The 14,487-nt window shown below is 43.2% G+C and overlaps 1 protein-coding gene across 1 annotated transcript in view; it reads left to right on the forward strand.

Annotated features, from left to right (window-relative positions):
• LOC141606623 (uncharacterized) overlaps window positions 1-14,487 on the forward strand; it is a 116,933-nt gene that overhangs the window by 46,235 nt on the left and 56,211 nt on the right. The window lies entirely within an intron of this gene.

Genomic DNA, 14,487 nt, shown 5'->3' on the forward strand with positions numbered 1-14,487 from the left:
AAGGTTACGTCCCCGTAACCATACATACCTGATCAAAAAGGAACGGATAGCGCTCTCTCATGGACTCCTCTGCCTCCCATGTGGCTTCCTCTACCTCATGATTAGACCAAAGGATCTTAAGCAAAACTGTCTCACCAGTCCTAGTCTTCCTAACTTTCCGGTCAAGAATCTGTTTAGGCATCTCAAGGTAAGACACGGACTCATCTAGCTCTATGCTCTCTGCCTCTAACACATTTGACGGATCACTCACATACTTCCGCAGCTGAGATACATGAAACACATTATGCACTCTCTCCAACGCAGCTGGTAAAGCCAAACGATAAGCAACCTCTCCAACACGGTCTAAGATCTCATAAGGTCCTATGAACTTCTGACTCAACTTGCCTTTCTTTCTAAATCTCATAACCCCACGCATAGGAGACACTTTCAGAAGAACCTTGTCCCCAAACTGAAACTCTATATCTCGACGATGTAGGTCTGCATAACTCATTTGTCTATCCTGAGCCGCTCTCATCCTTTCCCTGATCATCTTAATCTGCTCAACCATCTCATGTACCATCTCTGGTCCTAGAACCACTGCCTCAGCACTGTCGTCCCAAAAAATCGGGCTCCGACATCTCCTCCCATATAAAGCCCCAAACGTTGCCATGCCAATACTGGTGTGATAGTTGTTGTTGTAAGAAAACTCAATCAAATCTAATCTTTTCTCCCAGCTACCACCAAAATCCATCACACAAGCTCGTAACATATCCTCAAGAGTCTTGATTGTTCTCTAAGTCTGACCGTCTATCGCAGGATGAAATGTTGTACTTATCTTCAATGCCGTTCCCAAAGATTTCTGCAACTCTGAAGAGTCTATCACACCCGAAATACTCGAGAGGGGGGAGGGGGGGGAGGGGGTGAATTGAGTATTTAAAAAATTATGCCTACTTTTTATTTTATATCAAGGTAATTAATTACTTAAAGTTTATTGATTAAACTTTAATTAATTAACTAAATGATTATGAACATAATGAAATGACGGAAATGAAAATTGCAAGGACACACGATATTTGAAGTGGTTCAGCTTCACACGTCGAAGCCTACGTCCACTATTCTCGATTAATAATTTTAGTACCTTACTCCGGATTACAAAATTATCAACCCAACTCGTATAGTTAACTCTAACTATAACTCGATTTCAATATCACTAGATATTCGATTTTGACTATCTTAAGTTACTAAGAAAGCACTTGATTGTTCTTCTAATTGTTCACACAACTGAACGAGTAAGAAACAATATGAAGTACTATTATCTTATGACGTAACCTTAAGAAAGATAAGCAATTTAAAGAGCACGACTTTTCGCAATATTTTCAAAAACAAAACAATAAGACAATTAAGAATTAAACTCAAATATGTTTTGCAAGGATTGTTGTATTTCGAAAAGCTTACTTAAATAAGGAATGATCAAGTGTATTTATAGTATAAGATAGAACTAGGGTTTGCACGAATCCCTAGGACGCCGTGAGATAGGCGGCAAGATTTACAAGAGATAATTTCTTATCTCTTTCCTAATTTAATCCAAGATATTATAGTTTAGGTAAATAAGATAAAAGTGAATCTTTTTTGTTTTCTAAAACTATATCTTTAAGATGTTTAGATATGTAAACAAATCAAATCATATATTATAAAGATAGGAAAATATCTTATATAAATATAAGCTAGATTTGATTAGATAGGTTACTTATGCACAACAACTCACATGCCCCAACGGTTTACAGCCCACGGCCAAAACCCTAGGTCCGTGCTAATCTTGGACAAATATCTCTCTTCTTGAATTAGGGTTAGGTTAAATAAACTAGCAAACCCTAGGTAGCATGACGACTCATAAGTCGTTTTACTAACCAATAGAGATATGCAAGTTATCCATTATAACAACCCATATATTAACTCTACTATAGATACAAATGATTTCGAAATATATTTAAAGAATTTTATCCTTTGAAAAATGATTTTAAAACTATTAAAATTGTGCTATTAAAATGCACCTAAAGTTATAGTAGAAACAGCTGTAACTTTAAGTTTGGTAAGTAAAGTTATAGATGAAATAACTATAACTTTACCTTCCCAATATTCTTATCTTAAGATACCGTCATTAGATGAAGACCTATACTAACTAATCTTCCTGGAGATCTTCAGTGATAGGATCTTCTCTTTATCTTGACCAAAAGCTCTTCATCTTGAGCTTTAATAAAGACTTGATCTAGCCTTTTACTTGAGTGATCATCATACTTGAAACTTGTTACAGTTGCTATGACGCTTTAAGAATCTTCAATGTTATATCTCAAGCTGCTATAACATTACTTGAATGATGCCTCACAAATCTTCAATGTTATAGCTAAGAATGCTATAACATTACTTGCTAACTTGTAAACCTGAGTTAATCTAATCAAAGAATAAACAAACGATTACAAGCAAGAGTTTATATAAAACGAGGCACACACTTGTCATTATTAAAACTCAATCATATATCTATATGGTCCAACAAACTCTTTCCAAAACCTTGAGATAAATCTCGCATCTCTATCAGATACTATGTCCTTAGGCACTCCATGCAATCTCAACACATGCTTCCGATAAGCCAAAGCTAATTGTGTCTTGGTCCATGTATCTTTCATTGGCACAAAATGAGCTGACTTGGTCAGTCGGTCCACTATTACCCATATCATGTTGTTACCCTGTTGACTCTTTGGCAAACCCACGATAAAATCCATAGAAATGGATTCCCACTTCCACTCAGGTACCTCTAAAGACTGAATCTTACCTTGTGGTCGTCGCTGTTCCCCTTTAACTCTCTGGCATGTCAAACAACGGGCCACAAACTCAGTTGTCTCTTTCTTCATCCCAGGCCACCAGAACGTGTTCTTTAAATCCTTGTATAGCTTGTCTCCACCTGGATGCACTGAATATGGTGTACAATGTGCCTGTCATGATTACCTTTTTCAGCTCATTATCATTAGGGACACACCACCTCCCATCAAACCTCAAGCTACCATCTGAATGAATAGAGAATCTAGACACTGTCCTTTTCTCTACTCCATCTCTCCACTCCACCATCTTAGGATCTAAAGCCTGTTTACCTCGAATATCATCATAAAGATCAGGTTGCACTGTCAAATCTTCCATGGCATCCCCTCTCTGCATCATATGTATCCCAAACTTCCCCACCTCGTCTCTCAACCTCATCAAAGATAAAGCTGTACACTCAGAATGTACACTCTTCCTGCTCAAGGCATTAGCAACAACATTGGCCTTCCCTTCATGGTAGATAATATCCACGTCATAATCGCCAATCAGCCCCATCCACCTCCTCTGTCTCATGTTCAACTCCTTTTGAGTGAAGATGTACTTTAAACTCTTGTGATCAGAAAATACCTTAAAGGTTGGCCCATAAAGGTAATGTCTCCAAATCTTGAAAGCAAACACAACTGCACCCAACTCTAGATCGTGTGTAGGATAATTATCCTCATAAGGCTTCAATTGCCTAGAAGCATAGGCAATCACTTTACCGTTATGCATCAACACACATCCCAACCCATTCTTTGAGGCATCTATATAAACCTCAAAGTTCTCACTCCCTTCAGGCAATGCTAAGATAAGAGTTGTGGTCAAACACTCCTTTAATGTTTGGAACGCCGTCTCACAACTCTCATCCCAACGAAACCTGTTCTCTTTCCTCATCAACGCTGTCATAGGTCTAGCAATCTTGGAGAAATCCTTAACGAACCGTCTGTAATATCCAACTAAACCCAAGAAACTCCTGATCTCAGCAACATTCTTTGGTGCTTCCCACTTGGTCACTGCCTCAATCTTTTCCGGATCCACAGCTACCCCATCCTTAGAGATCACATGCCCCAGAAAAGTAACTCTCTCTAACCAGAACTCATACTTGGACAACTTAGCATATAGCTCGTGCTCCCTCAAGGTCTGCAACACAATCCTCAGATGCTCCTCATGTTCCTCCTTAGTCTTGGAATAGACTATGATATCATCAATGAACACCACCACAAACTTGTCCAAAAACTGACTGAAGATTCTGTTCATCAAATCCATAAACACAGCCGGTGCATTAGATAACCCAAAAGACATCACCACATACTCATAATGGCCATACCTCGACGTGAAAGCTGTCTTTGGTATGTCCACCTCTCTAATCTTCACCTGATGGTACCCCGACCTCAAATCAATTTTGGAAAAGACTGCCGCACCACTCAACTGATCAAACAGGTCATCTATCCTTCGCAAAGGATACTTGTTCTTCACCGTCACTCGGTTCAACTCCCTGTAATCTATGCACAACCTCAAGCTCCCATCTTTCTTCTTCACAAAAAGAACTGGTGCTCCCCACGGTGATACACTAGGTCTAATGTATCCTTTCTCTATTAGATCATCTAAATGTTTCCTGAGCTCCTCCACCTCCCTAGGACCCATCCGGTACGGTGCCTTAGAGATTGGCCCCGTCCCCGGTTTCAGCTCAACACTGAAATCTATCTCCCTCTTCGGTGGCAACCCCGGAATCTCCTCCGGAAAGACATCTGAAAACTCACCCACCACTTGTAATACTACGTATTTATGAGTCTTGGGGTACTCTATCGAATAGGCCTTACTCTATCGAGTAAGGGCGAGTTGCAGAATAAAATAGTTTCTGACCTGTTGGGTACTCGATCGAGTAACGTGGGTACTCGATCGAGTAAGGGGGCACTCGATCGAGTATCTTAGCTACTCGATCGAGTAGCCGGTTTACGGGGGATGATTTCTCGGGTTTTGTTAATAATGCGATTAGAGTATATAATACTTCCGCCATTGTTCTTAAAACACTTTTTATAACCTAATCACTGTGAGAAGAGAAATCAAACTACGTCGTTCGCTTTAATCGCATTGTTGGCAAATCCCGGAGCTTGAAAGGTCGGATTTCACCTTTCTTTATACCGTTGTGATCCTTGCGTCGAGGGTAAGACCTATATACCGTTTTTATAATGTTTCTTTAAAGTTGGTTAAACCCTAATTTGGGGATTTGGAGGTTTTGTTGTTTGTATGATTGGTAAGGACTATGTGTTTGTATATTAGGAGGAGGATTCGTAGAGGAAGCGTTTTGATATCAGCTGTGAGATCGTCTGATTTATGTTGTGCTTTCCAGGTAGGGTTTCCCTACTCAGTATTAATTACATAATGTGTGGTGATTGTGCTGTAGTTGTGATTGTTGGTTTTATGACGGTTGTTGATTGATTGTTGTTGATGACTGTGATTGCTTGTCTCTGGTTCTCGAGATGCGTTCTCGGCTGAGTGGAGTCACTTGCGGGAGTGACTTCAAGCCCTAGTTTCGTCCTTCGTGGAACCCGCCACGGAAGGAGATGTGCACATTAATGGAACAGGGTTATCGCTCGGTATGATGAGCGGGGATTTGGTGGGTACGGCTGCGGTAACCCACTGGCAGGGCTGGTCCAGTGGACAGTCGGTGACGGAGATTGATTGAAGTGGGTGATTGTTTGTGACTGCTTGAGCTGATTTGATTACTCTATTGTTGGTTATATGAATTGTGTGAATAGTACTGACCCCGGTTTATTGTTTTAAAACCTGCGGTGATCCATTCGGGGATGGTGAGCAGATATTGAGCATGTATGAGTTGAGTACTGGGATAGTTGGGATGTGCCACGGTCTGATGATAGAAGTCTTCCGCTGTAGCTTAGTAGTTTTTATAAACATTTCAGTTAGATCAGTAGACAGTTGGTTTGAGAACATGTATACGTATTTTGGTTTGGTTTTTGGATTGTAACCTTTCACTAAAGTATTTATATTTAAACGTTGTTTCATTATTGTTTATTTGATTATCATTGCCTCGGGTAACCGAGATGGTAACATCCATATACCTGGGTCGTCCTGGTAAGGCACTTGGAGTATGGGAGTTTTACAAAATGGTATCAGAGCGACGATCCTGAAACCTGTAACCAATGAACCTAATGAATACAGGGAGTCAATTAAAATGAACCCGGGGTAAAGGTTGTAGGAGCTAATGCAAAGGCTTGGGAGACGTCCTAAAGTCGCGAACTCGCCCTACAATTTTGAACCGGTCACATGGGGGGGTATATGTCAAGGTCGTATGTGATGTTTGCTAGTTTGTATATGAATGTGGTGATGTATGCTGTAATTGTTGGATGATTTGAGTAGAAGGTTGAGTTTGTGCATGAAAGGTTGGTGAAGTATATAGAACTGTTGTTGAACAAGAATCATGTTGATTGTTTACAATGTGGCGTTTGATAGCATGATATAATTGTTTTGGTTGATCATATGAAAAGCTTGGTAGAAATGCATGCTTTGCTGTTTTATATGTCGAGTTATAAAGTTGCATAGAATATGTTGGGATATAATATAGCATGCGGGTAGCATATTCGAGTTAGCATGACTCGATCGAGTGGGTCTGACTCGATCGAGTGAGTATTTGACGATTGGGTAACCAGAATCGTGTTTTTGGTACTCGATCGAGTACCTCGGTCACTCGATCGAGTAGGGGGTCACTCGATCGAGTAGCCTGGCTACTCGGTCGAGTATGTTAGAGATCAGAAGGTCTATTTTGGGTCTGATGTCGAGGCACTCGATCGAGTATGGTGGGCACTCGATCGAGTAGCCTCTTACTCGATCGAGTATTGGTAGACACTCGATCGAGTGTGTTCTGGGCAGTCCGCTTTCGTGTTTTGAGGTTTTAGTGCGTATGTTTATATCTACCCTTTCTTATATAGTTTCAAGATGCCGCCTAAGAGAAACGCTTACTATGCGAGAGCTGAGACCATGAATATAGATGATATCGTTAAGATGTTGGAGCATCAAGATGCTCTTACGGAGGCCTTAAAGAAAGTGGGAAAGGATAAGGATAAGGAGGTTGATCACTCTAAGATCAGCCTTTACATAGCGAAATTCAACCCAAAAGAGTACAAGGGGACCGGGGAACCAAACCTTCTTGATAACTGGCATCGTGAGATGGAGAACATACTAGACCTGGTTCACTGTCCGGATGAGATGAGAGTAGAGCAAGCTGCGTTCTACCTGAGGGAAGCAGCTGGTGAGTGGTGGGATAAGGTGAAGGTAAGTGCTAGGGAGATGTATGCGAACCAGGGCTTACCTGCTATACCTTGGGAAGAGTTTCAGAGGGCTATGAGGAAAAAGTTTGTACCGGAACATGTGAGGAGTAAGCTGAGAGAGGAGTTTGATGGGTTTAAGATGACATCTGATATGTCAGTTGCTGAGTACTACTGGCAGTTCAACGAGAAGTCTAGGTATGCTGAGGACATGGGTTTGAGTGAGGAGAACCTGGCGCTGAGGTTTGAGAGGAGGTTGACCCCTAAGATCATGGATAAGCTACCTCTAGGAGTCCTTACTGATGTTAAGGAAGCCTATGAGAGGGCTGGGAGAGCTGAGAGGTTAGTGGAGATGGCTCAGGAGAGAGTGGGTGTTGAGAAAAGAAAAGCTGAGAGTGAGGGTGAGGGCCAATCTAGTCACAAGAAAGGCAACCACAATCAAGCTTAAGGGTTTTCTTCTGGGTCAGGGTTCAGTGCTGGGGCTTCCTTTGGGCGTGGCCATGTGAGTGGTAGTGGTAGTTGGGGGATGACCCGCTATGGCTGTGGCGGTGTAGGCCACAAGAGACATGAGTGCACGAGTATGCCTGGAGCTTTTCAGGGATCGGCTCGGGGGAGCTATTCTCAGGGACCTGCACAGAGTTATGCGAGTAATAAACCGTCTGGGTCATGGTCTAACCGGGGAAGTCAGAGCTATCAGGGTGGAGGTAACCGCAATGGCGGTAATTCTTATCAGAAACCAGCTACGAACAACAACAACAATCAGGGGTCGGGTGCTAAGCCGACCACATCACCAAGATCTTGTCCATGGAGGTGGACAAAGACCGATGGAAAGTCGTTCATGATGGACAAGAAAGCAGCTGAGGAGGATGCACATGTTATCACTGGTACCTTTCTTGTTAACGGTATTCATACCTTTGTTTTGTTTGATTCGGGGGCGTCTCAGTCGTTTGTATCTTCGAGTCATGTTAAACGATTGGGTTTGAGGGTATATGAGTCTGTAAGCGAGAAAGTTTTTATACCTTCGGGTGAGTCTGTATCATGTGGGAGGTTGTTTAGAGATGTGCCTATGATAGTTGGGCAAGTTGATCTACCTGTAGACTTGCTAGAGTTTCCTTTTAACGGTTTTGTGATGATAGTCGGGATGGATTGGTTGGGAAAGTATAAAGCTAAGATAGACTGTCATCAAAAGAAAGTGTCTTTGAGAGGGCCTAAGGGTGTTAGTGTGTCTTATCGTGGGTTTCTAGTCAAACCCAAAGTTAAGTTGATTGCAGCTGTCACCTTGAAGTCCTATCTGAGGAAGGGATGTTCTTTGATCTTGTGCCATGTGAGAGATGACCGGATAGAGAGTCCGACAGTTGATCAGATACCAGTGGTAGGAGAGTTTGCAGATGTTTTTCCAGAGGAGATTCCGGGGTTGCCACCGAAGAGGGAGATAGATTTCACCGTTGAGTTGAAACCGGGGACGGGGCCAATCTCTAAGGCACCGTACCGGATGGGTCCTAAAGAGATGGAGGAGCTCAGGAAACAGCTATATGATCTGATAGAGAAGGGATACATTAGACCTAGTGTATCGCCGTGGGGAGCACCAGTTCTTTTTGTGAAAAAGAAAGATGGGAGTTTGAGGTTGTGCATAGACTACAGGGAGCTGAACTGAGTGACGGTGAAGAACAAGTATCCTTTGCCAAGGATAGACGACCTGTTTGATCAGTTGAGTGGTGCATCAGTCTTTTCTAAGATTGATTTGAGGTCGGAGTACCATCAGGTGAAGATTAGAGAGGTGGATATACCAAAGACAGCCTTCACGTTGAGGTATGGCCATTATGAGAGTGTGGTGATGCCGTTTGGGTTATCTAATGCACCGGCTGTGTTTATGGACTTGATGAACAGAATCTTCAGACAGTTTTTGGACAAGTTTGTGGTGGTGTTTATCGATGACATCTTAGTCTACTCTAAGACTAAGGAGGAGCATGAGGAGCATCTGAGGATTGTGTTGCAGACTTTGAGGGAGCATGAGTTATATGCTAAGCTGTCCACGTGTGAGTTCTGGTTAGAGAAATTTGCTTTTCTGGGGCATGTGATCTCTAAGGAGGGAGTAGCTGTGGATCCGGCGAAGATTGAGTCAGTGACAAGGTGGGAAGCACCAAAGAATGTTGCTGAGATCAGGAGTTTCTTGGGTTTAGCTGGATACTACAGACGGTTCGTGAAAGATTTCTCCAACATAGCTAGACCTATGACAGCTTTGATGAGGAAAGAGAACAGGTTTCATTGGGATGAGAGTTGTGAGAAGGCGTTCCAAACATTAAAGGAGCGTTTGACCACAGCTCCTATCTTAGCATTGCTTGAAGGGATCGAGAACTTTGAGGTGTATACAGATGCCTCAAAGAATGGGTTGGGATGTGTGTTAATGTAGAACGGTAAGGTGATTGCCTATGCTTCTAGGCAATTGAAGCCGTACGAAGAGAACTACCCTACACATGAGATGTGTGTTGATGCATAACGGTAAAGTGATTGCCTATGCTTCTAGGCAATTGAAGCCTTATGAGGATAATTATCCTACACACGATGTAGAGTTGGGTGCAGTGGTGTTTGCTCTCAAGATTTGGAGACATTACCTTTATGGGGCGACCTTTAAGGTATTTTCGGATCACAAGAGTCTCAAGTACATCTTCACTCAAAAGGAGTTGAACATGAGACAGAGGAGGTGGATGGAGCTGATTGGCGATTATGACATGCATATTATCTACCATGAAGGGAAAGCCAATGTTGTTGCAGATGCTTCGAGTAGGAAGAGTGTACATTCCCTGTGTACAGCTCTATCTTTGATGAGGTTGAGAGATGAGGTGGGGAAGTTTGGGATACATATGATGCAGAGAGGGGATGCTGTGGGAGATTTGACAGTGCAGCCTGATCTTTATGATGATATTCGAGGTAAACATGCTATGGATCCTAAGATGATTGAGTGGAAAGCTGGAGTAGAGAAAGGGACAGTCTCCCGATTCTCTATTCATACAGATGGTAGTTTGAGGTTCGATGGTAGGTGGTGTGTCCCTAATGATGTGGAGCTGAAAAAGACAATCATGACAGAGGCACATTGTACACCGTATTCAGTACATCCAGGTGGTGACAAGCTATACAAGGATTTGAAGAACACGTTTTGGTGGCCTGAGATGAAGAAAGAAACAGCTGAGTTTGTGGCCCGTTGTTTGACATGCTAGAGAGTTAAAGGGGAACAGCGAGGACCACAAGGTAAGATTCAGTCTTTAGAGGTACCTGAGTGGAAGTGGGAATCCATTTCTATGGATTTTATCGTGGGTTTGCCAAAGAGTCAACAGGGTAACAACATGATATGGGTGATAGTGGATCGACTGACCAAGTCAGCTCACTTTGTCCCAATGAAAGATACATGGACTAAAGTACAATTGGTTATGGCTTATCGAAAGAATGTGCTAAAGTTACATGGAGTCCCTAAGGACATAGTGTCTGACAGAGATGCGAGATTTATCTCAAGATTTTGGAAAGAGTTACAGGGATCTTTGGGAACAACTTTGAAGATGAGTACAGCTTTTCATCCTACGACAGACGGTCAGACTGAGAGAACAATCAAAACTCTTGAGGATATGTTACGAGCTTGTGTGATGGACTTTGGTGGTAGCTGGGGACAGAGGTTGGATTTGATAGAGTTTTCTTACAACAACAGCTATCACACTAGTATTGGTATGGCACCGTTTGAGGCTTTATATGGGAGGAGATGTAGGAGCCCGATTTGTTGGGACGACAGTGCTGAGGCAGTGGTTCTAGGACCTGAGATGGTACATGAGATGGTTGAATAGATTAAGATGATCAGGGAACGGATGAGAGCAGCTCAGGATAGGCAAAAGAGTTATGCAGATCTACATCACCGGGATATAGAGTTTCAGGTTGGGGACAAGGTTCTTCTGAAAGTGTCTCCTATGCATGGGGTTATGAGATTTGGGAAGAAAGGCAAGCAGAGTCAGAAGTTCATCGGGCCTTACGAGATCTTAGAGCGAGTTGGGGAGGTTGTATATCGTCTGGCTTTACCATCTGCGTTAGAGAGAGTGCATAATGTGTTTCATGTATCGCTGCTGCGGAAGTATGTGAGTGACCCGTCTTATGTGTTAGAGGCAGAGAGCTTAGAGCTAGATGAGTCCTTATCATATCTTGAGGTACCTAAGCAGATTCTTGACCGGAAGGTTAGGAAAACTAGGAGTGGTGAGACAGTTTTGCTTAAGATCATTTGGTCTAACCACGAGACTGAGGAAGCTACATGGGAGGCAGAGGATGCCATGAGAGAGTGTTACCCTTTCCTTTTTGATCAGGTATGTATGGTTACGGGGACGTAACCTTGTTTCTTTTAGGGGGGTAGGAGATGATCGCAAAGAGTTTTAAGAGTTTTTACACCCTTTTTATGTTGTGTCGGTATGGTTGTTGTAGTTGAGTCGGGTTGAGTTTGGGTTAGTAACATGTTTTATGTTGAGTTTTGTTTTGGTTGTTGAGTCGGGAGTGCGTAGTGTGTGTCTTTGTTTTGTTGTGGTTTGAACTTCGGGGACGAAGTTCTTTTTAAGGAGGGAAGACTGTAATACTACGTATTTATGAGTCTTGGGGTACTCTATCGAGTAGGCGTTACTCTGTCGAGTAAGGGTGAGTTGCAGATTAAAATAGTTTCTGACCTGTTGGGTACTCGATCGAGTAAGGGGGCACTCGATCGAGTACCTTAACTACTCGATCGAGTAGCCGGTTTACGGGGGATGATTTCTCAGGTTTTGTTAATAATGCGATTAGAGTATATAATACTTCCGCCATTGTTCTTAAAACACTTTTTATAACCTAATCACTGTGAGAAGAGAAATCAAACTACGTCGTTCGCTTTAATTGCATTGTTGGCAAATCCCGGAGCTTGAAAGGTCGGATTTCACCTTTCTTTATACCGTTGTGATCCTTGAGTCGAGGGTAAGACCTATATACTGTTTTTATAATATTTCTTTAAAGTTGGTTAAACCCTAATTTGGGGATTTGGGGGTTTTGTTGTTTGTATGATTGGTAGTGACTATGTGTTTGTATATTAGGAGGAGGATTCGTAGAGGAAGCGTTTTGATATCAGCTGTGAGATCGTCTGATTTGTGTTGTGCTTTCCAGGTAGGGTTTCCCTACTCAGTATTAATTACATAATGTGTGGTGATTGTGCTGTAGTTAGTGATTGTTGGTTTTATGACGGTTGTTGATTGATTGTTGTTGATGACTGTGATTGCTTGTCTCTGGTTCTCGAGATGCGTTCTCGGCTGAGTGGAGTCACTTGCGGGAGTGGCTTCACGCCCTAGTTTCGCCCTTCGTGGAAACCGTCACGGAAGGGGATGCGCACATTAATGGGACAGGGTTATCGCTCGGTATGATGAGCGGGGATTTGGTGGGTACGGCTGCGGTCCCCCACTGGCAGGGCTGGTCCAGTGGACAGTCGGTGACGGAGATTGATTGGAGTGGGTGATTGTGTCTGACTGCTTGAGTTGATTTGATTACTCTATTGTTGGTTATATAAATTGTGTGAATAGTACTGACCCCGGTTTATTGTTTTAAAACCTGCGGTGATCCATTCGGGGATGGTGAGCAGATATTGAGTAGGTATGAGTTGAGTCTTTGGATAGGCGGGATGTGTCACGGTCGATGATAGAAGTCTTCCACTTTGTAGCTTAGTAGTTTTCATAAACATTTCATTAGATCGATAGAGAGTTGGTTTGAGAACATGTATACGTATTTTGGTTTGGTTTTTGGATTGTAACCTTTCACTAAAGTATTTCTATTTAAACGTTGTTTCATTATTGTTTATTTGATTATCATTGCCTCGGGTAACCGAGATGGTAACATCCTTATACCTGGGTGGTCCTGGTAAGGCACTTGGAGTATGGGGGTGTTACACCACTGGTATCTGATCAACTGTCGGACTCTCTACCCGGTCATCTCTCACATGGCACGAGATCAAAGGGCATCCCTTCCTCAGATAAGACTTCAAGGTCACAGCTGCAATCAACTTAACTTTGGGTTTGACCACAAACCCACGATAAGACACACTAACGCCCTTAGGACCTCTCAAAGACACTTTCTTTTGGTGACAGTCTATCTTAGCTTTGTACTTTCCTAACCAATCCATCCCGACTATCATCTCAAAACCGTCTAAAGGAAACTCTAGCAAGTCTACAGGTAGATCAACTTGCCCAACTATCATAGATACATCCCTATACAACCTCCCACATGATACCGACTCACCCGAAGGTATAAAAACTTTCTCACTTACAGACTCGTATACCCTCAGACCCAACCGTCTAACATGACTCGAAGATACAAACGACTGAGACGCCCCCGAATCAAACAAAACAAAGGTATGAATACCGTTAACAAGAAAGGTACCAGTGTTAACATGTACGTCGTCCTCAGCTGCTTTCTTTTCCATCATATACAACTTTCCACTGGTCTTCTGTCCACCTCCCTGGACAGTACTGGCTGAAGTAGTCGGCTTAGCACCCGACCCCTGATTGTTGTTGTTGTTCGTAGCTGGTTTCTGATAAAAATTACCGCCATTGCGGTTACCTCCACCATGGTTGCTCTGACCTCCCCGGTTGTTCCATGACCCAGCTGGTCTGTTGCTCGCATAACTCTGTGCCGGACCCTGAGAATACCTCCCCTGAGCCGATCTCTGAAAAGCTCTCGGTACACTCGTGCACTCGTGTCTCTTATGGCCTACACCGCCACAGCCAAAGCAGGTCATCCCCCAACTACCACTACCGCTCCCACGGCCACGCCTAAAAGAAGCCCCAGCACTGAACCCCGAGCCAGAAGAAAACGCTCTAGTCTGATTGTGGTTGCCTTTCTTGTAATTAGATTGGCCACCACCCTCACTCTCCGCCTTTCTTTTCTCACCTCCTCTCTCCCGGGCCATCTCCACCAACCTCTCAGCTCTCCCAGCCCTCTCATAAGCTTCCTTAACATCAGTAAGGATTCCCACGGGTAACTTTTCCATAATCCTGGGGTCAACCCCTTCTCAAACCCCGGCGCTAGGTTCTCGTCACTCAAACCCATGTCCTCAGCATACCTATACTTCTCATTGAACTGCCGGTAATACTCAGCTACCGACATATCAGATGTCATCCTGAACCCATCAAACTCCTCCCTCAGCTTACTCCTCACATGCTCAGGTACAAACTCTCTCCTCATAGCCCTGCGGAACTCTTCCTAAGGTATAGCAGGCAGACCCTGCTTTGCATACATCTCCCTAGCACCCACCTTCACCTTATCCCACCACTCACCAGCCGCTTCCCTCAAGTAAAACGCAGCTTGTTCTACTTTTATCTCATCAGGACAATGTACC

The sequence above is a fragment of the Silene latifolia genome, chromosome 10 (genome assembly GCF_048544455.1).
Source record: "Silene latifolia isolate original U9 population chromosome 10, ASM4854445v1, whole genome shotgun sequence".
NCBI classification, from domain to species: domain Eukaryota; kingdom Viridiplantae; phylum Streptophyta; class Magnoliopsida; order Caryophyllales; family Caryophyllaceae; genus Silene; species Silene latifolia.